This window comes from Prionailurus bengalensis, chromosome B4 (assembly GCF_016509475.1).
Source record: "Prionailurus bengalensis isolate Pbe53 chromosome B4, Fcat_Pben_1.1_paternal_pri, whole genome shotgun sequence".
Classification (NCBI taxonomy): Eukaryota; Metazoa; Chordata; class Mammalia; order Carnivora; family Felidae; genus Prionailurus; species Prionailurus bengalensis.
The window spans coordinates 27,709,515-27,732,817 of record NC_057358.1 but is presented as its reverse complement, the minus strand read 5'-3'; the positions used below and the strand labels follow the sequence as shown (position 1 = coordinate 27,732,817).

Below are 23,303 nucleotides of genomic sequence, written 5' to 3'. Positions count from 1 at the left end.
CTCAAAATTTAATGCTACTATAAATATCATGGGAAACAAGTTCAAACTCCAGAGTTTACCGTTTGGAAGGTTTCATTCTTGAAAATAGAAAGACAAGACACAAGTGGCAGAGAGGGCAGATGGAGAATGCTTTGTGCCCGACATCCGCTCAGACTTTGTGACGTCACACCTAGCTGCAAACATCTGGAACAGTCCCTCCTGAGGGCCCAACTAACTTCCATTAGACTTTTCTTCTAGGAAGGATGAGCTTTGAGCCCTGTAACGCACACAGGATGTGAAGCTTCTTTTCATTTCATGGAGGAAGAGTGGCGCAAGCCCCAGAACATGTGCTGGCTTCTGTGTGTCTCACCCCCAAAGTTCCCTCAGCCCCCCTTCCCCTCCGAGCGCTTGCCCGTCTTACTCCTCTTTTCCTTCCACAACCAAGCTCCCCTTGTCCTCCCAGTCTCATTGTCCCCCCCCCCCCCCCATCGTTTTGCAGTTGGATTCTAGCTCCCTCCGCATTCCAGAAACTGCTTCTCCAACCAGGGACCTTCCCAGTGCCATATAGACTTGGCCGCTCTGTCGTTGGACTCTCTACTCACTTCCACCTTCATGGAACATCCTCTTGTTAAGAATGTTTTAGACACTACAGTCTGGTCCTTCCCATGCCTGAAGACTCTTACTCCGGGCTTCACTGCCCCTCTTCCTCCCTGACCTTGGAGTATTCTCCCTCCCCTACTCCCACTGCACTTGCAGCAGAATTCAGGACTTAGGGGGTCCCTGAGATCAGAAGACCAGGGTAGCTCACAGGAACTAGAAACCCAAGACAAATAACGCTGCCCTTGTCCTCTCCTAACACAACGCTTGCTCCTGCTTCCCTGGCGGACAGCCCCCATCAGCCCCTCCTCACTGGAGCCTATGGTTCACCCCCTAACCTTCCTCTCTGTGTCTACTTCCCTGCTTCTGGGCAGAACTGCCGTGAGAGCCTCCAAACTCTTCTTCCCTCCCCAAACCCATCCTCTCCACTGCTCAGAACCTTCTAACCAGCCCCAACATGGCCACTTCTTGCCCAGTGGAAACCTCCTCACTGGCCCCAGGAGCCCTTCTCCTGGGCAGCCAGTGACTTCCCATTGAGGAGCAACAACTTGTTAAATTAAATGTTCTTGGGGCGTCTGGGTGGATCAGTTGTTAAGCATCTGACTCTTGATTTGGGCTCAGGTGATAATCTCAGTTTGTGAGGATTGAGCCTCACCTTGGGCTCCACGCTGACAGCTTGGACCCTGCTTGAGATTCTCTCTCTCCCTCTCCCTATGCACCTTCCGACTCATGCTCACTCTCTCTCTCTTAAAAATAAACATTAAAAAAATAAGTTAAATATTCTTGAAGAATCAATGTAAAAATGTCCTTGCAAAAGCATCACTTTCACCCTCTTCTTGCATTTAGACATTTATCACTAGGAGGTAAAAGGAATCGAGTTACACATAAATACTTTGGGAATTGAGTGAGATTCCCATGAGATAACCCAGAGATTATCTCACATAGACCAAGATCTGTGGCAATGTACATTTATGAACGTACTGCTAATAGTTGTGTGATGATTATAGGGAACTTTCACATCTTGCTTCATTACAAACATCACATCTGGCCACACCCAAGAGGTGTGTGATACATGTGGATATACTCCAGCATACACGTGCTGGAGGAAAAACAGAAGGTCAAGATTGGCGGGCCTGTTGGATAAATTCCAAAGTCCCTAGCTTCCGTGACCCCTCCCCTTTCCTAGCTCATTAGCCATATGTCCCACCACCCTGCCCCCCAGTAGATGACCATGAGAAGCCACACTGACCACCATTGCTGTGCTCAGAGTGTTCCCTCTGTTCCTTGCTTCTCACCTGGAAAACTCCTGATCATCCTGCCAGACTCAGTTGACTTTCTTTCTCCTGTGAACCCATCCCTGACATGGTCTACGATTTCCAACCTCTAGACTCAGCATCCAGAAGGCAGGGACACCATGTCATCTCCAGATCTCTGGAACCTAGTGTGCCCGCCACTCGATACATGGAATAAATGTTGGGGATAGGAAGGCTGAAACCCACAAGCAAAATAACTTGTAGTTACATATTTTTGTTTCTCGTTTCAACTCAGTGACAACATTCTCCTTTTTGATTCAGGTTTGACTAATCGGTGCGCATGCCCCTCTAAAGCTGGAGAGTACCAAGAGAAGCAAGCTGGGCTCTCAGTGTGCAGGCAGCAAATAAAGTAGACGCAGCTCACACAAGTGCCTTATTTGCCAGTTTCCCTTCTGTAAGGCACCTATTTCTGAAGTAAGGATGACATCAGAGCTTTGGCAGAGCTGTTAGTGCAGGGAAAGCAAGACAACAAAGCCGTCCGTCCCTTCCTGTCTTCTGAAAGATTCCCCTTTCTAAATGGCAATGAACTTGAACAATCATTAGAAGCATTCTTTTAAGCTGCTCATTTCCAGGGAACCAGATTTGTACTCCGTCCTAATTTCTGCTCTAACAGAATCAGACCTGAAACTATTTCATTTTTTGCGTCCATACGCTCCGTGAAGCTTAGAATTTTGACATCGATGAGTGAAGACGGGATGTGCCTGTCTCCTAACATCTAGACGGATACACCAGCATGAGTCTCAGATTGTGGCCTTCTGCACTGTGGACAAATAATTTTGTTTTGGGGTAGATTTTCAAAAAGGGGGATATTATTTTTGGTTCACGGTTGTCTTTCCACCAACATGTCTCCCTCCCCCAGATGATCTAAACCAATCAGTGAGTGAGTATCTGTCTCTCTGTCTCACTCTCAAAGTTTATAGAGAGCTTCACTGGCTTGGATAACCATCTTCCAAGCTCCAAGGTCATGTGTAGGTCACTGGCTTGAACCACAGATGAGCAAGCCAACTCTTCTCTCCCAGGCTGCTGCTTCAAGAGCAAAGGGAGGGGAGCAATGCTCAGCATGCACAGAACTGCTGGCCTCACGGTCAAAATGAAATGGGAGTTTGCCAGGAGGGAGCCTGGACCACGTCTTAGGAGTCCTGGCTCCAGGGACACAGCCTCTCACATGGCGGGACCCCCATCGCCTTCCTGGACACGAGGCTCAGAGTCCTGAGAGTAATCAGAGATCTACAAATTGTGACATGCTCCGTTCAGGGCACGATATAGCTAAAGATATGGCATCTGTATCAATTTATCACAGGGCAGAATCACAGGGTTGCTTCTCAAGTGGGAACCTGAGACTAAAGCGATGCAGGGAGCACCTCCCCTACCAGAGAAGACCCAGGAGGCTTTTTCCCTTTCATGTCGTTGCGGACATCACAAAGCTTAGCACCGTAAGTGGTTTCTCCTGCTGATCCCAAACACCAAGAAGGAACGGGCAATTCTTACTCCTGAATGAAAAGCACAAAGTACCCATGGTCCTTCTTAAGGAGCGCAGTGGAAAGGTGAACATCCGCCCCGTGGTATGAAGGAGACCATCCAGGTCCCGGAGACACACTGGACAGGGAGCACCTGGGAGGCTTCCTCTGCAGTCCTGTTCTCCAGCCTCCACAAACCACAAAACCCCACACACCCTTGGCTGGAAGCACAAGTGTGTGCATCCCAGCTCAATGAGGTTCCCACTGTAGATGTTCATTCTCGTTCTCCTCCAGAACCAGCATCGTAAGTGATGGCTGCACGCTCGGCCAACCCACAAACGCCTGATAAACCTGTAATAAAGTGGAAATACGGCACCAATAATCCTATAAAACTGAACCGCTGTGTGTTGTAGCTGAGAGCATATCCGTGGCTCCAATTGGGGATCCTAAAACACAACTCCCTGGTGTTACGAGTGGTGACTTCCCAGCCTAAGGTTCAGGCCGCAACTCTTATTTTGGGAGCAGGAGCTACAAAATCGAGGGGGACATCATCTGAAAACCAGAATGTGGGAGAAAGGAGTAGGGGGCAGGAGTCAACTGTGGGGGCAGCATGGTGAGGGGTGGGGGGCTGAGTTCAGGAGAATGAGTGATTTCTAGGGTAAGTGGAAGACATTAAAAACTCAAAAGTTCAAGGCAATATGATAGAAAGTACAGGAATCAAATAATGAAGTTTAGCTTCATGAACCATTTACTTCATTTTCTTATATTTCTCATTTCACTGCATCAGATTGAACACTTGGTGTCAGTCCAGGGACCAAACGTTGCTGGTTTAGATTAAGACTCCTAGGGTCCCATCCAGTTCCAGAAAAACTGAGATTCTATAATTCTGAGGCAAAGTGCCATCTCAGAGTCGCCAAAGAAGAATGGAGAGGATTAAGAGAAAAAAGAAAGGGGTGGGGGGGACGGATAACAAAAAGGAAGGGGATCCAAGGAGAGAGAAAGTATGCAACACAAGGCATTCCCGGAGTCTGAGTTATTCCACAGTAGGACAGGAAGCAAAGATAAGAACACTTGATTACAGCTCAGCTTCCCTTCAACAGAGGCTCAGACTGAAGCAGACAGTCCCCGCACGGCCCCTGAAATCATCTGCTGGTCTCATTATACCAGAGCGGCCCATTTGTTAGCATGCATGAACAACTCCCTTCAGAGGACCCGCTAAAAATGGCGGGCAACCTTACTGGCAGGATAGAGGGCACACACTACACACAGGGAAGAGAGAAAACATCCAGGCAAACACATCTCCAAACGACTGCACTTATTTAGGAGTTGTGCCAAGTGCTCTTAACTCCTTGTTGCTCCAGCCCACATTCCTACCCCCCAGGTCCGTGGTCCCAGGAACAAGAGCTCCGTCAAGTCAGAGATTTTTGTCTGTTTTGTAGACTGTTGTTAACCCCCGGTGCCCACAATTGTGCCTAGGCCATAGTAAGTGCTCAATAAATATTTGTTGATGGGCTAGAATAATACATATCTTACACAGAGAGTGCCAAAACAGGATTTTTTCCCCGAGGTTACCTTACCCCCTCATGGGTCCTACCACCACCATCCCCCAGTCTGTGATCCTGATTTCTGCTGGCTTTGAGTACACTGTTCCACAAATCTGAATTCATTTACCTCTTTCCCAAATATTTCTCTGGGCAAGATTTTCCTCATTAAGCAGGGCCTGACTGCAGCATAGGAAGGACTCTTTGCAAAACTCTCTCCGCGTTCTGATCTTTGAGGCAGGGTGTCACATATGCAAATCCACGGCACCTGGGCCAAGGGCACGCCCAGGCCCTGCTTGCAGGGCTTTATGGTGCACTAATTGACTCGGTTAAGTCCTGAAGCTAGGATTACCTTCCAGAGTCAAGCTCCCCATAGGCCCTCCCTAAATGTTTTCTGATGATGGCCAAGTAGGCAAGTTCAGTCCTTTCTCCCCAGAAACACGATACTGCTTTCTATACCAACAAGAATTAATTCAAATCCCTAGTGAGCAGTCCAGGATATGAAAATTACAGTAATCTAATCTTGTAGAGGAAGAAGTATGAATCATCATTACACGGTCTGACAAAGAGCAAAATGATTAATCTCAGGCTGTGCAGAGGTTAGGGTCCATGGCCATGGCTCCTCGTGGGCTACAAAACAAACAGTGGGACCCACCAGGCAAACATCAGAGAGACAACATGGTGGTTTTCATCCCAGAGGAGGAGAAGCAAAGAACAACAATGCTATGTTCTCAGGACCACACTTTAAACTTTTTATTCTGAGGGGGAAGAGGAGAGAGGGACTCTGGAGCCCCAAAACCTTGGGTGTTCTATCCGCTGACTCTGATGTAAATTCCTTAAGCTCTGAAGCTTACTTAGAAGTAGGAACTGTGGGCCTTGCAGAATCAGGGCATCTCAAAACTAATTAGAAACCCCAGTTGTACATAGGACAAGCAGGGCGATGGACAGCAATACCTAGCAGAATATTCTCCTAACTGCAACAGAGAAACTACAGTTTTGAAGGAAAGTCTTGGCCTTTTCCTGAAACTTGCAAAAAGAACACTGAAGCTCCCCATCTACCATCGAGAAACCACAGCCCCAGTGCACTGGGGATGCTGGTCAGGTCACCCGCAGCCCTGAACCATCATGGGCTTTTTTTTTTTTTCCTTTTTTTCTCTTGCACAGCTGTGTTCAATTTTCTGTCCTTGGGGTTTTAAAGGAACATTTATTCTAGGGCCAGGATTCCCAAGTTTTATGGTTATACAACTCCCTCCCAGGGCCAAAGAATGTTTGAAAAGCCTAAACTCGGCAAAGAGAATTAGTAAAAGTATCCAAATGAAAGTGAAATAAAAACTTAGGACCCGTTCCAATTTAGACTCAACCTCTCGATTGTATTGTACCTTCTGTTTGTTAAGATATTTACTACCTATTTCTCATGCCCATATAGGGGGTGTGTGTGTGTGTGTGTGTGTGTGTGTGTGTGTAAAAACAGAAGAAGACCAAAGGTATATTTATATTCCTCCATGGCTTGTGTTTCCCATTCTATGACAAATTTTATTTTAAATAAGGCCTGCATCTTACATTGGGTTAAAAAAAACGGCCAAAAAAGAGATTCCTTTAGGATTTTTATTTTGCTTATTTTTCCTATTTAGAGAGCTCGATACCTCCTAGTTTCTGATAGGAGGACAGCACTTTAAGAACTTGTATTTTTACTTAAAAAGCCAATTTAGTGGCATTTTTAGTTGAAATACTCTGAGTACATTGCCAACATCGAAAAATCATTGCCCCCCAACACACCCCACGAAGAGAGAAGGCCCTCACCAGCCCAGGAAATGCTAATCAGCTTTCTGAATGCAGCCAAATAAGCTTATTTCAGAAATTCCAGAAGTCCCTTACCTGTTTTCTTCTGTCTTCTCTCTTCATGTCACCTAGATTCCCACATCTCCAAGAAATCTGCCCAAAGGCTCTGTCTACGTCAATTTACAAACCTCGCTTTTATGTTTGTCTCCCAAAGGCTGGTGGCTTGTTTCATACACTCATCTGGTCTGACAAGGCAAAATTCAGGCCTCAGGGCCTGGGGTTTGTGACACAGCACACAGCACCCACATTAGAGGCCTGGCTGCCTCCCAAGACACACATGACGTTTTTGAGAAACAGTAACTTGCACAGATCCACCCTGAGCACAAAAATGGAATCAGTGCTCCTCCGTACAAATGAGCTGAAATGTGGTCAGTAGCACCTGCTTAATACAGTCCAATTCTCCGAAAACAATGAGAAAACGCTGTCAGCTGACCTCGTCTGCCCCCAGTCATGGTGAGCAGGCATCTCTCAAGAAGCACCGGTGAGTAGAAGAGACCAAATCCTCTCCCGCAGCCACTTTCTCGTGCTCTTTTAAAATCAAGATCCCAAAAGCGCCTGTTAGCACGGCCCGATAGCCAAGCTTACAGGCTGAAGTTCAAAGGATTCCTCCTGGATAACCACTCCAATTCTCCCATGATTGGAAGTTGCCGCAAGTTACTGAAATCTCTACACCTGGGCGGGGAGCAGCTGAAAAAGACAGGCTTGTCGAGTCAGGGTTTCTCCTAAGCTGGTGATTTCCTCGGCAATCTACTTCTAGCCAAGTAGAACACACTACTGTCTCGTTTTCTTATAATAAATAAATGAAAAACCTTGTGCACTAGAACAAATTAAGATGCTTCTTTCAGAAGCAGAATTTTTTAAATTTTTTATATTGTTTAATTAAAAAAATTTTTTTTTAGTGAGAGAGAGAGAGAGAGAGAGAGAGAGAGAGACAGAGCACGAATGAGGGAGGGGCAGAGAGAGAGGGAGACACAGAATCCAAAGCAGGCTCCAGGCTCTGAGCTGTCAGCACTGAGCCCGATGTGGGACTTGAACCCATGAACCATGAAATCATGACCTGAGCTGAAGTCAGATGCTTAAATGACTGAGCCACCCAGGCGCCCCTCAGAGTAAGAATGTTTTAATGAAGGTAATAATGAAATCTTCCTCCTTCAAAATGTCCCAATGTGTGTCCCCTTACACATACAGTGAAACACAACCCAACAATAATAATCACATAAATTTGTTTTTAAAAAACCCCACACACAAGAAATCCTTACAGGGAGCCTTTCACCAGGGTTTGGAAAACAAAGATGTTTTCTAATTTCATGCCAAGCCAGTTAGAACACACTGGACTTTAAATACATTGTTTTCGGATAGGTCATTTATATTCCACATAAAAGGCAGAAATTTGAGCTAAAACTCAAATGTTAAAGTTTCAGATACAACTTTAAAAACCTGACTTAATAAAGTATGCTTGCATGGGCGCACGCACGCACACACACATCTTGTCAAAGAAAAAACAAACAGCACCCCTTGGAATCATCTAAGATGAACGACCTCTAGTCATGTGCTCAAAACATGTTTGCTCCGAGCGTTAAACGGGCTTCACAGCCTAAGTAGCAGCCTGTTTTCTCAAGAGACGGGAAAGCCGGGGTTGTTGTCTAAAGGAACATGTATCTTAAAAAGTGCTTTTATAGCATCTAAATTAGTAAAGAAGCACGGAGGAAGAACACGCTAATGTAGACAGTAAGATGCATCGTCAATGCACTTTTGAGGTTTATGAAACACAGCTCCCTCAAGCGTTTGTATGGAGGCCTTTTGAGAGAACTATCACTTTTCTTTCCACCTCGCACAGTCCCGGTGGTCCCAGCACTGAGTTCATTCGGGTCTGAAGAGATTCAAAGCTGCCATGTATCCACAGCCAGGACTCTGCTTTATAAAGACCCTCACCGCATCTAAAAGCATGGGATGCCTTTTCTCTCTATGCTGACTTCAAAGGATGAGTTTTACACAGTTCAATCTAAAAAGCACATTATTGGGGCTCCTGGGTGGCTCAGGTCAGTGAAGCGTTCGACTCTTGGTTTCGCCTCAGGTCACAGTCTCGTGGTTTCCTGGGTTCAAGCCCCACGTCAGGCTCTGAGCAGGCAGCACGGAGCCTGCTTGGGATTCTCTCTCTCTCCCCCTCTCTCTCTGCCCCTCCTCTGCTTGTGCTGTCTCTCTCTCACAATAAATAAATAAACTTAAGGGAAAAAAAAAGAAAGAAAAAGCACATGATTAATAAAATCCTTCTCTCAGCTTTCTCACAAAGTAAAAGAAAATCAAAACCATCAGAAAACAAAGCAAAGAAGGACACTCTTCTCTGGACCCCAGCCTAGAGCTACTCTCCTGCCCCACCCCCACCTACAAGTTGGCAGCTTCCTAGACACAGTATTCACACCCAAAGTTGCTGGCTCCGAGGGAAGAGATAGCCTTCAAACCCTACCAGCATTTGGGTGATTCAACAGGGCAGGAAAGGATCCCAGAGCAATCTTCACTAGAATGTGGTTCCAGCAAAACTTCTAAAATCAGTCACCCTACCTCTCTCTACTCTAGGATTTCACATCCCCTCTTCAACCCACTGTTCTGGAGTCTCCACTATGCAGCTACTCTTGCCAAGGTCATCAACAGCATCCATCTTGGCAATTCCAATTCTGTCCTCCTCTTCCTGACTTCTCAGTAGCATCAACTCTGTGGACACCTCCCTCCTTCCGAAGTCACCCGAGCTTCGTGACCTCATACCCCTCTACTTTCCTTCCTCCCTGGCTGACCCCTCCTCAGGTTTCTTTGTTGGCTCTCCTCCTCTAGTCCATCTCATTCTGAGCCTCCTTTGCTCACACACACAGAGTTTTCATCCTCTCCTATGGGTTTACCTATCATGTAAATGTTACCTGCATTCAGGATTTTTTCTCTGAGTTTCAGAATCACATTCAACTGTTGACCTAACATCTCTATTTGGATATTTACCAGGTACCTCAAACTTAGAATGTCCATAACAAAACCCTTGATCCTCAAAGTTGGCGCTCCCCATTAAAACAAAATAAAAAACAAAACAAAACAAAACAAAACAAAACAAAACCTCCTCTCCCAGTCTTTATTCCCCTGAGAAGTTGCCAGGGCCCAAATCTGAGAGGCATTCTTAATTCCTCCCCAGTCCTCACTCCCTATATCTCACTTACCACCAAGTGTTGATGGTTATACCTCTAAGACATATCCTTTTTTAATATATACATCAGCTTTACTGATATGTAATTCATATACCATATGATCCACCAAGCTTAAAGTGTACAATTCAATGGTCTTAGTTTATTTATAGATCTGTATGACCACTATCAAATCAGTCTTAGATATCTACAGCACCCCAAAAAGAAACTATGCACCCATTAGCAGTCACTCTCAGTTTCCCCCTGGACATTACAGTCCTGTGCATCCGTTAATCTTTCTGTCACTATAGACTTGTCTGTCATATAAATGGAATTATGCAGTGTGGTCTCTGTGTCTGGCTTTTTTCACTTAGCATATTATAGCATGTATCAGTACTTCATTCCCTCTTATAGCCGAATAACATCTTATCGCACAGATATGCAATATTGTGTTTGTCTGCTTATTGGTTGACAGACATTTGGGTTGTTTCCATTATTTGGCAATTATGAACAATACTTCTATGAATATTTGTGTTTTTATATAGACACACGTTTTCATTTATCTTGGTATATACCTAGGAGTGAATATGCTGGATCATAAGGCAACACCGTCTAACCCAATGAAGGACGCCAGACTATTTTCCAAAGCAACTGCTTTGGAAAAATTTTGCATGACCACCAACAGTGTATGAGAGTTTCAACTTCTACACATCCTCATCAGTCTTTGTCCCTGTTTCTCACAGTCGCTATGAAGTAGCATCACATTGTGGTTTTGATTTGTCTCTCATTAACAGCGAGTGATGTTGAGAATCTTCTCGTGTGCTTATTAGCCATTCACCTATCTTCTTTGGAGAAATGTCTGTTCAGATCTTGGCCTATTTTTGAATTGGGTTATCTTTTTATTACTGAGGGGTAAGCATTCTTTATATATGGTCCATATAGGTCCCTTAACAGATTATAGGACTTTCAAACATTTTTTCTCATCCTGTGGGTTTTCTTTTCATTCTCTTTTTTTTTTTTTTTAATTTTTTTTTCAACATTTATTTATTTTTGGGACAGAGAGAGACAGAGCATGAACGGGGGAGGGGCAGAGAGAGAAGGAGACACAGAATCGGAAACAGGCTCCCGGCTCTGAGCCATCAGCCCAGAGCCTGATGCGGGGCTCGAACTCACGGGCCGCGAGATCGTGACCTGGCTGAAGTCGGACGCTTAACCGACTGCGCCACCCAGGCGCCCCTCTTTTCATTCTCTTGATGGTAAGCTTTTAATTTTGATGTCCAAGTTATCTATTCTTCTTTTTCAGTTGTGCTTTTGGTGTTACATTTCAAAAAAATCATTGCCTAGCCCAAAGATTAATACCCATGTGGTCTTCTAAGTGTTACAGTTCTAGGTTTTACATTTAGTCCTTTGATTCACTTTGAATTACTTTTTATATATGGTGTAAGGTAAGGGTCCAACTTTTTTTCCTTTTCATGGTGATATCCAGTTGTCCCACACCATTTGTTGAAGAGACTATTTCCCAAAGAATTGTCTTAACACATTTGTCAAAAATCATTTACCATACATGTATGCATTTATTTCTGATCAATTCTATTCCAAAAATCTATAGGTCTATCCTTAAGCCAGTACCACACTTGCTTGATTACTGTAGCTTTATATTAAGTTTTGAAATCAGAAAGGACAAATCTTCCAATTCGCCTCTTTCTCAAGATTGTTTTGGCTATTCTGGATCCCTTAAATTTCTATATGAATTTTAGTCTCTGTCAATTTCTGCAAAAAAATCCCCTGAGATTTTGATACAGATTACACTGAATCTATAGATCAATTTAGGGAGTGCTGCCATTTTAACAATAGTAAGTCTTCTGATCCATGAACATCAGATGTTTTGCCATTTATTTAGATTTTTTTTTAATTTTTTCAACGTTTTGTAGTTTTAAGAGTGTAAATTTTACATTTCTCTGATTATACTTATTCCTATTTTTTCTTTTTCATGTTATTATAAGAGGAAATATTTTCTTTTTTTTAAAAGCTTATTTAGTTAGGGGCGCCTGGGTGGCTTGGTCGGTTAAGCGTCCGACTTCGGCTCAGGTCATGATCTCACGGTCTGTGAGTTCGAGCCCCGCGTCGGGCTCTGTGCTGACAGCTCAGAGCCTGGAGCCTGTTTCAGATTCTGTGTCTCCCTCTCTCTCTGCCCCTCCCCTGTTCATGCTCTGTCTCTCTCTGTCTCAAAAATAAATAAATGTTAAAAAAAAATTTAAGAAAAAAAAGCTTATTTATTTATGTTTGAGAGAGAGAGAGAGCATAAGCAGAGGAGGAGCAGAGGGGTGGGGGGAGAGAATCCCAAGCAGGCTCCACACTCAGCATGGAGCCCGATGTGGGGCTTGATCCCACAAGTGCGAGATCACAACCTGAGCTGATATCAAGAGTTGGGCTTGGGGTGCCTATGTGGCTCTGTTGGTTAAGCGTCTGACTTCGGCTCAGGCCATGATCTCATGGCTCATGGGCTCAAGCCCCGCATTGGGCTCTGTGCTGACAGCTCAGAGCCTGGAGCCTGCTTCAGATTCTGTCTCTCTCTCTCTCTCTCTCTCTGCTCCCTCCTACTACCACCACCACTTGTGCCCTCTCTCTCTCTCTCTCTCTCTCAAAAAATAATAAACATTAAAAAAAAAATTCAGGCTTAACTGACTGAGCCACCTAGGCACCCCTAGAGGAAGTTTGTTTTTTAATTAATTTTTTAAATGTTAATTTATTTTTGATTGAGAGAGAGAGAGAGAGAGAGAGAGAGAGAGAGACAGACATCAGGAAATATTTTCTTAATTTTATTTCAGACTGTTCACTGTAGATGTATAGCAGTACAATTGATTTTTGTATATTGTTCTTGTATCCTGCAACCTTCCTGATAGTTTAGTGGATTCCTTAGATCATTCCATACCCATGATCATGTCATTTGCAAACAGAGATAGTTTTACTTCTTCCTTTCCAAATTAGAAGCTTTTTATTTCATACCCTTTCCTAGCTTCCCTGGCTAGAACTCCCAGTACAATACTGAATAGAAGTGATGAGAGTGAACATCCCTGTCTTGTTCCTGATCTTAGGGGGAAAGCTTTCAGTCCTTCATATTAAGTGTGATCAGTTAGCTGTGGGCTTCTCATAGATGCCCTTTTCAGGTTAAACAACTTCCCTCCAATTCCTGCTTTGTTGTTGCTGTTGTTGTTGTTTGGTTTGTTGTTGTTTTTTTTCATCTTAAAGGGGTGTTGGTATTTGTCTAATACCTTCTCTACATAAGACATACCCTTTCACACTTATGTTTCCTTCTGTATACTCTTCCTATGCCATCTCCATAGCTCAGTATTTCTCATCTTTAGAGGTCTCTAATTTAGGAATTCTTGAACCATCCTGAATTATTCAAAAATCTCTATCACTCTCTCTTCCCCAGTCTATCACCTAAACTTCAAAGCATTCAGCCATTAGTATTGTAAGTACAAATTTTGATAATCCTTGGTTTAGTATTTGCCAGCATGTATTCATTGTTTTTATCTTCACAATAACCTTACTAGGTAGACGCTCTTATCACCATTTTATAAATGTGGAAATAGAAAGAGAGTTTAAGGGTCTTGTTCTGGGTTATAGAGTTTATAAGTGGCAGAGTCAGGTTAAAAACCCAGGTTGCCTTGCTCCCAAGACCATTCTCTTAAACATTTGCTATCATGTCTATCAACAATTGCTTTTACCTCTTACCTTATTTGCTATCTGTATGCAGGCATCGCCAATCTCATTTATTGCTGTATTTTTAGCATCTAACACCATGTACAGCTGGTGTTCATTAAGTAGTTAACGAACAAATGGGACACAGGTCTCAGGATGCCCCACAAGAAAGGAGTTTCACGTGACTCTGGTAAGTACTACTGACTAATTCACAAGGCTCATTCGTTTTTGAGACCCTTCCATAAGAAAGTTTGCTTAATTTTAATTCAATGTTTTCTAAACTCATTGAAGCACCGACCCATCTTCCCACCTTTGTCCCCACTGCATTAATAGTCGAGGGAACTATGTTCCTCGGAACGCACATTGAGAAATACGGCCCCAGAGAGCCAGTCCAGACAGCACAGCTCCTGGAAGGATGCGTGTGTTCCCCTTTCTGTGCCAGCTCCACTCTCATCTAAAAAGTCTAACCTAGGGTCCCTGAGAGCTCTCCCCTAGCCACAGCTCAGTCCAAAAAGAAAACTCCAATACTAAGTTTTCCTTTTTCTTTCCTGGAGCTCCTAAAGGGCCCACTGGGACACTAAGGAGATACAAAGATTTTTCCAACTATCAGAAGGGCTCATCTCCCCTGTTTGTGGAGACGCATCTCCCCTGCGTTTGTGGTCCTGTAATTTATCACAGTGGGAGCTGTAATCTTCTCAGAGCTCTGGTTTGTTGAATGTGATTCAAACAAATTCACCCTTCATGATGTATACTTTAACCTATTTTCAGAATGCAGTCAAAGCCGGTGATGTGTTAACCACAAAATTATTATATTTCTTTCCTATATACTTACTGTACTGCTGATATTTAAATCATAGCTTCAGATGTCGAATGACTTCAAAATCTTCGTAGCTCTCTGAGTCTTCAAGGTTATCTACTCAGACTTTTTCTGAAAAAGGAGAAAAGAATTTCAACTTAGAAATCTAAGAAAAAAAAATTAGCCAATAATATAAGACAACCACATGTATGAGCAAAACAGGATACACTGCTGTGATTAATTTTCTGCTCCTAAAGAGATTTTACTCTTTCAATTATTCATCTACATCAGCTACAGCAAATTACAGGCAGTGGTTAGAGTACCTTTTAAAACCTCTTAGAAAAAATACTCAATAAAAAAAAAAAGTCTTTCTTTCATCTGAAACCCAGTAATAAAGTCATTTCTATGCAATGGTTCTCCAAAGTTTCTATACATTTATATATTTGGTCTAAAGGCAAGAATTATCTTGAATAAATATGAGCATTTTCTCAAATACAAATTTACATCAGATCCAAATAAGGGGACTTGGAAAAGAAGCCTTGTAACAAAGGGAGACTTGAAAACACAGAGAAGGATGGGTTGGAATTCATCAAGGAATTGGATGTGTATTGCCAGAAGGAAGTGACAAAGGCCCAACTCCTTAGAAAAAGAGAGACACTGAAGAAAGAAGTTGAAGACTAGCATAAAGTCTATGGTGAGTGTCTAGGGTGTCCAGGGTGAGTAACTGGGCTAGACCTCAGTCTATGCCATTAAGTCCACACAGATAAAATCTTCAACAGCTCTTTTCCTCACATGCTGGGGAACGAGGGAAAACCCCACTCGTATTAGAAGTATAACCGAGGAGGATGAAGGCATATGTCCATTTCCCAGTGTGATTTTCCTAGCTGCGTGTAATCTGTATACAAGATAACTCACTTGCTAATGGGTTCATTTCTTACACTCCAAATGGCTGACTGCCTGCGTGGCATTCCAACGCCTGAGATCCCGGACGAAAGAGGAAAGCCCCTGGATCTGTTAGATAGTTAGTGGTTAGTTGGTCAGTGGTTGAATGTTAGTGGCTTCGGAAAACCTTTGTTTCGGGAAACTGAGGCACTTCCTCTTATCTCCTCCCGATGTCTGTTCCGTGCTTCCTTGCATTACCGTTTGAAAAAGTCATCTTAGCAAAGAGTTCACTCAAGCACGGAAGGCCCTGAGCTGGACAGCGGCCAACCACACACCAGCGTTGTAAAGGACCAGGGCTGGCGTCAGTTCTTAGTTTGTAGAAACATATGGGAGGCATGGCATCCGATCCTATCTTACTTAGTGTAGAGAGAACGGGGTTCCTCTCCACAAGCCCTTGCTGAGGCAACTTATGAGGCAATCAGTTTGTGGTGATGAGGGGATGCAGGGGAGTCAACCCACATGAAGTTCCCCCAAAGCAAAAAAAAAACAAAACATTATTGTCACCCAGGCCCAGCGAAATTCAGACAGCTGTGAACTCTCGCTTCAAACCACAAATATGGTTGTGGTAAACACAGACAAACTATTGGGTTTAAGTAGACTATCTCTTGTGCCAAAAATACATATATATCTTTTCCCTCCTCCCCCACAAATCTGTTTATTACTAAAAAGCTCTGGAGCCTTGTGAACTGGGCTAGACCAGTGTGAGCCTGTCTTTCCCCCGGGGCCCTCCTCAGTATACTAAACTGGGGAGGGATTTGCCTGCGTTCGAGAAGGAGACCCACTTTCTGTACTGGCCACAGGGCAATGAAGAGTGAAATTATTCAAAAGGAGAAAGGCCAAGAGAACCAAAAGAAGCCAAGAGGTAAGGGAGAAGAAGGAATCCTCATCTCTCCCTCTTAGATCTATTCTCCGCCAGACTCCCATGTCTGACCTTGGCCCAAGTCCCTCAAGCGTCCTCCCGAGCAGGGCTTCTCAAAGTTGAGTGTGCAGGAGGGTCCCCTTGGAACTCGACAACTGTGAGTCAAGAAAGAAGAGAATCTACACAGTGGAGATCATGAGCCCAAGGACCAAGAAGGAGTCTGAAAGGCCTGTACCTACATCACTAGTTCCAGGAATCTGGCTTTCTCAGAGACAACCTGTCACTAGCTAAGAAACTTCAGAATATGGTTGCTGACAGGTAAACAAAACCACAAATCAGCTTTAATGCACACAAGATAACTTGGGGAAAGAAAAGAGCAAAACCGCAAAGAGGAAATTGTCCAAATTAAGTGACGGGCTGAAGTTTAGTAAACTAGTCAAACCTCCATAACGGCGGCAAAATTCCAGAGGGAAACAGGGCTCTGGGGGAAAGAGCATCAATGTGCAGCAGGCAGAGGCACCCAAGTCAGGGTCTTAGCTCGTCTTGCCAGGGCTCGTTCCCACCTTCTGAAATATTGCTTCCGGGTCAAAAACAAACTTTCACCTGACTTTCAGATGATTACACACCCCTGGACAAAACCTCTCATATGACTTTGTGACTAATTCTAGACCAGCTGCATCTGGAGGGAAGATACACCAGAGAAAAACATACTTTCATGTTTCAAAAGACTTAGGTTTGACAGGAGGTGCCGATGGAGGTGCCCACAGTGAAAGGACCTTTATGGTGAGTTTTATTCACATACTGCTTAACTAACTACAGTGTCAGGTGCCTCGAGGTTTGGAGCATCTAGCAAGGTCTTCCCCTTCCTCTATGAGGCATCCAATTACAGACCCTAGGGATGAAGCTTCCACGAGACCCACTTTTGCTCTGGCTACCCATCTTTCTTTTCCTGGATACCTACAGCAAGGGAAGGAGGTTCTTAAAGATATTTTCAGGAGCCATGGGCACTTCCTCCCTCTCCTCATATAAATCTCAAGATACCTTTCAGGATTCAGCTTAGATGCCTCTAGTTTCCATGAGACCCTTCTCTGACTGTTTCACTTCTTCCTCAGTGAGTTTTCTCTCTCCTGAATTCGTGCCAATTATCTAATGATAAATGACCACTAGAATTAATTCTTGACTATCTACGGTTTGGTTAGCCAGGGAATCAATAATAATAATAAATAATCATTATTATTTGAGCATTTGTAAAACAAAAATAAACAAGATGCCTCCAAATCAACAAAACCATGCACCTGTTAGAAGGTAGCCACTAGCTGGAAGTATACAATAACCTGTAGACATCGCCACAGGTCTGTAATTGTGTGGGGAGAGTCCCATTCCATTACCCCTTGGACATGTACTTACTATATTGGTGTCCCAGGTGTCATCTGCTAGCATTCATTCCAGGACCACACAAGTTGATGGAAAAACCATTAGTAAGTGACTGGACGGGTCATGTGCAGGAGCCAAGGTTAGAGGCAATTAAGCAATGACAACAGTCGGAAGGTGATATAGGAGAGAGGACACCAGGGACACGTTGGGGGGTGGGGACTTCCTTCAAAGATCACTGAGGCCACTGAGATGACTTTAGAAAGAAGAAAGGACAGTTCTCAAGGACACACTAAGACAACCCAGGTTTCATTTTAATATGGGGGAAGGCATATAGAAATCTTGGTTAAAGAACAAATAATAGACCATTTTAAGAGTACTGATCATGGGCCCATTTTATCTGTGAAATGATTTATAGGAGAGTTTCTCATCCTGAACTCTTATGCTTGCAATATTTTTGCACATTAGGATCATATTTATGGAATAGTGAATGTTTTCCGAAATACTGGATTCTTCCCAAACTAAACGTTGGTAGTCTTCACTAAGTAATGGTATATTAAATGCATTCTGAAGTATAATTTGACTGTGACTATCCATTTGTATTCTACTTCTCTTAATCAAGAGTTACCTGCCTTTCATATGTTCATATTTTTTTTCCTCTCTAAAATGAGACTGTGGGTTTTTAGCTTGTATTGTATGTTCTTAGTATTTCATGGGCAGGAAGCCAGTGCTCAATCAATAGATGCCGAAAGACCGACAGAGGTACGAGTGGGCATGGGGCAGCTCATTCCCCCCATGAAGGCTCTGGCAGCCAGCACTCCACCAGCTGCAGGAAGATGCGCACAATCAAAATAGCAACTGACGCGGGGACACATGAAGGAGAGGGAGCTAAAATAAGCACCTCAATCCTCCCTGGTGAGATCCAGAAGCTCCACCACCCTGCTGTCCTTGGGGCCATCTTCCTAGGGGGACACATTTCCCATTTGATGGGCTTTTGACTGTTACTGGCTAGGTCTCCCATATACCCCATTACAGTTACAGTTCTCAAAAGGTAGCATCAGGTCCTCTTATGTTTTCAAATATGCTCCTACAAAACCATGGGAGGTGTTCTGCTTCAAAATCCAAAGAATGTAGGTACTATCTAAAATCACAAGTATAAAAATTAAGTTAATGGGCAGAATTCTCAATTTTACCTTCTGTCGTATATATATATATATATATATTTTTTTTTTTTTTCAAAATCTTTTGTGCTTTCTAGCACTTGTACTAGTCCTTGCCTAGTAGTAACCACAAAATGCATAAACAAGTAGCAAGCAAACATTGAAGAAAAATTCAGCTTGCTGTTTGATAGACACATGTACTTGGGAATATGACTTTATGTTGTTTATAGCACCTAAATATAGTACTGTGGACCAAATGTTCATGTCTCCCAAAGTTGACATTTTGAGAAGTTCTAATCCCCAAGATGATAATATTTGCAGTTGGGGCCATTGGGAGGTGATTAGGTCCTGAAGGTGGAGTCCTCATGGGATTAGTGCTCTTATGAGAGAGAGGGGGAGAGAGAGAGAGAGAGAGCTTGATGCTTCTCTCTGCTCTCCACCATGTGAAGACACAGCAAGGTGGCCATCTGCAAACCAGGAAGAGACCCCTCACTAGGAACAGAACCTGCTAACACCGTGATCTTGGACTCGCTAGCCTCTAGAACTGTGAGAAATAAGCATCTGTCATTTAAGCCATCCAGTTTATGTTATTCTTGTTACAACAACCCGAACTAAGATCTATATGAAGAGCCAACTTTATATTTAGTGATTAAATATATGTGTGTATACATATATATTATGTATAGACACATACACATATGTGTACATAATTACGTATATAATGACAAAACACATCATATGCTAAGTTGTGAAACAGAAAAACAGAATGCAACATTTCAGCATTTCCAAGTGTACCTCAAAAAGCACCATGACTTTCTCCAAGTGTCCTTAAACTTGAACAGTCTGAAAGCCACCACCTGAGTATATTTTTACTGGAAGTTCCAGAAGGCACTCTAGCTGTATAGCTGCCACAACAAAAAAGGCCCTTCACAGAATCAAGTGCTCATGGTTTCTTCTGTCAGAGGCAATTGGACTTCCCAGTGGATCACACCAGGCTCAAAGCAGCCACAATATCATGGCCTTCCTTTTGGGCTCCTAGACACTCACAGTCTATCTGTGCGATGCGGCACTTGGTGAAGACAAACATTTTCTATTACTCTCTACTGACTTCATGGGTGCATATTTTCACAAAACTAAGGTTATTACGCTGGGCTTTGCTCTTTCTTTCTTAAGTGAACAACAAACACCAAATAAAAGGCCTATTGATAAGCAAGCTGCATCTGATAAGAAAAATATGCTCTATGGGCTGGAGTTCACTCTCTGTATACTCTGCCTATCATCCCTTTTGACAGGTAAGGAGGTAATGGGTCTCTTGATGGGTAAGGAGGTAAGGAGGTGACTTTTGGTCACTCTCACTTCCTTACTCTCATCTTAAGTTATGTCTTCTGGGTGCATGTCCCAGAGGTGGGTCTCAACAGGTTCAAGTATAAGGAGCTCCTGTCTAATCTCAAATTATTTCTTGTACCCACCCTCTGCCATCCGTTGCATAGTTAGTAAGACAATGTCAAAAGGCTACTATGAACTCAGTAATGCGTCTCACAGATTTACATTTTATAAGTCACAGCACTTAGGACCATTTCAAGTAATAGTGCTTCTGTTGGGGGGAATGCAAATGGGCACAGACCCTGTGGAAAACAGTATGGGGGTTCCTTAAAAAAATCAAAATTAGAACTACCATATGATCCAGTGATCACACTAGCGGGTATTCACCCAAAGAATACAAAAATACTTTAGTCTTCTCTTCCATCTCCTTGAAAAGATAGATGTTCCCATACTTTTATGGCAGCATTATTTAAAGTAGCCAAAATAATGGCAGCAGCCCAAGTGTCCACTGATAGATGGATGGATAAAGACAATATGGTGCACACACAGACACACACACACTGGAATATTACTTGGTCATAAAAAAGAATGAAGACTTGCCATTTACATGCAGAGACATGGATAGATCTAAACAGTTTAACATTAAGTGAAATAAGTCAGTCAGAGAAAGACAAATACCATATGATCTCACTCATATGTGGGTTTTAAGAAACAAAACAAAGAAAGGGAAAAAAAAGAGGGAGGGAGTAACCAAAAAACAGACTCGTAACTACAGAGAACAACAGAGAACTACAGAGAACTACAGAGAACTCTTAACTACAGAGATCATTACCAGAGGGGAGGTGGGTGGGGGGATCAGTTAAACAGGTGATGGGGGTTATGAACACACTTATCTTCACGGATCAGCACCGAATAATGTACAGAATTGTTGACTCACTCTCGTCTACCAAAAAACAATGTAACAATGTATGTTAACTATACAGGATTAAAATATAAATAAATTGATACAGGGCACCTGGGTGGCTCAGTCGGTTAAGTGGCCGACTCCAGCTCAGGTCATGGTCTCGTTCGTGCGTTGGAACCCCGCCTTGGGCTCTGTGCTGACAGCTCAGAGCCTGGAGCCTGCTTCGGATTCTGTGTCTCCCTCTCTCTCTGCCCCTCCCCTGCTCTCTCTCTCTCTCTCTCTCTCTCTCTCTCTCTCTCTCTCAAAAATAAATAAATAAATGTTAAAATTAAAAAAAATAATAACATAAAAGCTTTAAGCGAGATTAACAACCTTTCACAAGATTCTACCCACTTCACAGTCAGTATCTCCAAGATAAATCTACACATCTTTAATAACACAGATTAGTTTCTGACTTCTCTGCCTAGGGCAAAACGGATCTTCGTCACTGTGAAAGTCCAAAAGCGGTTTGTAGCCCATACCTTCTGGGAGACACCTTATTGCCAGAAGAGAGACAAAAGAACTCTCTCCCCAGATCTTGGGGCAGGGCTCAACCTGCAGACCTCTGTCATGTAGATGTCCTCTGACTCTGCTACACTTGCACCGAAGTCCCACTAAAGGCGGTCCTTACCCTTGAGATCGGTTGATTTGGCTTCTGGCAACCAAGTCAAACAGATGTGACCTTAGCATCTACTGAATATAAGGCCCCGTGTTGTGTGCAGAGAGGAAAAAAAGAAACTCAGGCAACATTGCAGGTATGAAAGACTTTTAAAGAAAAGTAATTTAAAGGTCCAAGTAGAAGAAACGAACACAAAATGGAGAGGCTAAAAAGGGAAAGGGTAAACCCTAAGATTTCTCTTCAAAGAAGAAAGCCATTTGGGCATCTAATGCTTGAGGATGAAAAGGCAGGTCATGAAACCCTCACACCTTAGTGGTAGGAGCAGAAAATGGCATAGCCACTTAGGAGATCAGTTTGGTTGTCTTTTTATAAAGTTTTTTTTTTAATTTTTTTTTCAACGTTTATTTATTTTGGGGAGAGAGAGAGACAGAGCATGAACGGGGGAGGGGCAGAGAGAGAGGGAGACCCAGAATCGGAAACAGGCTCCAGGCTCTGAGCCATCAGCCCAGAGCCTGACGCGGGGCTCGAACTCACAGACCGCGAGATCGTGACCTGGCTGAAGTTGGAAGCTTAATCGACTGCGCCACCCAGGCGCCCCTGAAGTTTAAATACATATTTACCATCTGACCCTGCCATCCTGGTCTTAGGCAGCGATCCATGAGGAAATGAAAACTAACGTTCCCATAAACGCCTGTACATGAATGATACGGGAGTTTTATTCCTAATCACCCAAAACTGGACACAACCCAAATGCCCTTCAATTGGTGAATGGGTAAGCAAACTCTATCTACACAACGGAATATTACTTAGCAATGAAGGAACAAATTACCAAAACACACAACGACATGGTTATATCTCAAGTGCATTAAGCTTAGTGACAGCTGCCAGACTCAAAAAGCTATATATTGTGTGATTCCATTTATGTGATGTTTGGAAAAGGCAGAACTCTAAGGACAGAAAACAGATCCGTGGTTGCCAGAGGTCAGAACCGAGGGGAGAGATTGATTACAGTGGAGCACGAGAAATATTTTAGGGTGATGGAGATTTACATCTTCATTGCGGTGGTTACATGACTATGCACTTATCAAGACACACAGCCGTTTACTTTTTAAAAGTGTGAATTTTAGTATGTGTAAATTATACATCAATAAATCAGACTTTTTTTTTTAAAGCAGCACTTAGCAATTATGCCAACAAAATTATCTCATGGAATGGGCCTGTTCTTACCTTCTACAAAGTTCTACAAGCCATTTATCCAAATTCCTCTATTAACTCCCACCCCCAATTTCTTCTCATACAATATTTATGAGATGATTGGTTGCTCGTTTGTAGGAGAAAAAGCTCCTTCAGGCATATGAAATATCTTAAAGTAACCTCTGAGTCTTTAGATAATTATGGGAACTCTCCTGTATTAAAAATAGACTTGGGTGTGTGCCTCTTTGTTCTGGTGCTAAATATGGGCTGGCTGGTCACTGAGGAAAGCAGGCAGGTAAGACTCCAATGGTTCTGTCCATCTATACCGACTGTCACCACAAAACCATTAAATCACCAAGAAGTTCAGGTACCATGGACCTTACGTGTTGAACTACATTGAAGGTAAACCAAGGTTACTGCTAAAATCTTTAGGCAAGAAGTAAATCTAAGACAAACCTTTAGTAAGGTAGGAAAACCAAAAACATTACTGTACTATTAAACAGC

The 23,303-nt window shown here is 43.2% G+C and overlaps 1 protein-coding gene across 3 annotated transcripts in view; it reads right to left on the bottom strand.

Annotated features, from left to right (window-relative positions):
• The window catches only part of SVIL (supervillin), a 232,675-nt gene that overhangs the window by 153,609 nt on the left and 55,763 nt on the right, over window positions 1–23,303 (bottom strand). For all 3 annotated transcript variants that reach the window (XM_043562073.1, XM_043562070.1, XM_043562072.1), the window contains exon 2: window positions 14,425–14,520. The gene's annotated coding sequence lies outside the window, so the exon portion shown is untranslated. The remainder of the gene's footprint in view (window positions 1–14,424; window positions 14,521–23,303) is intronic.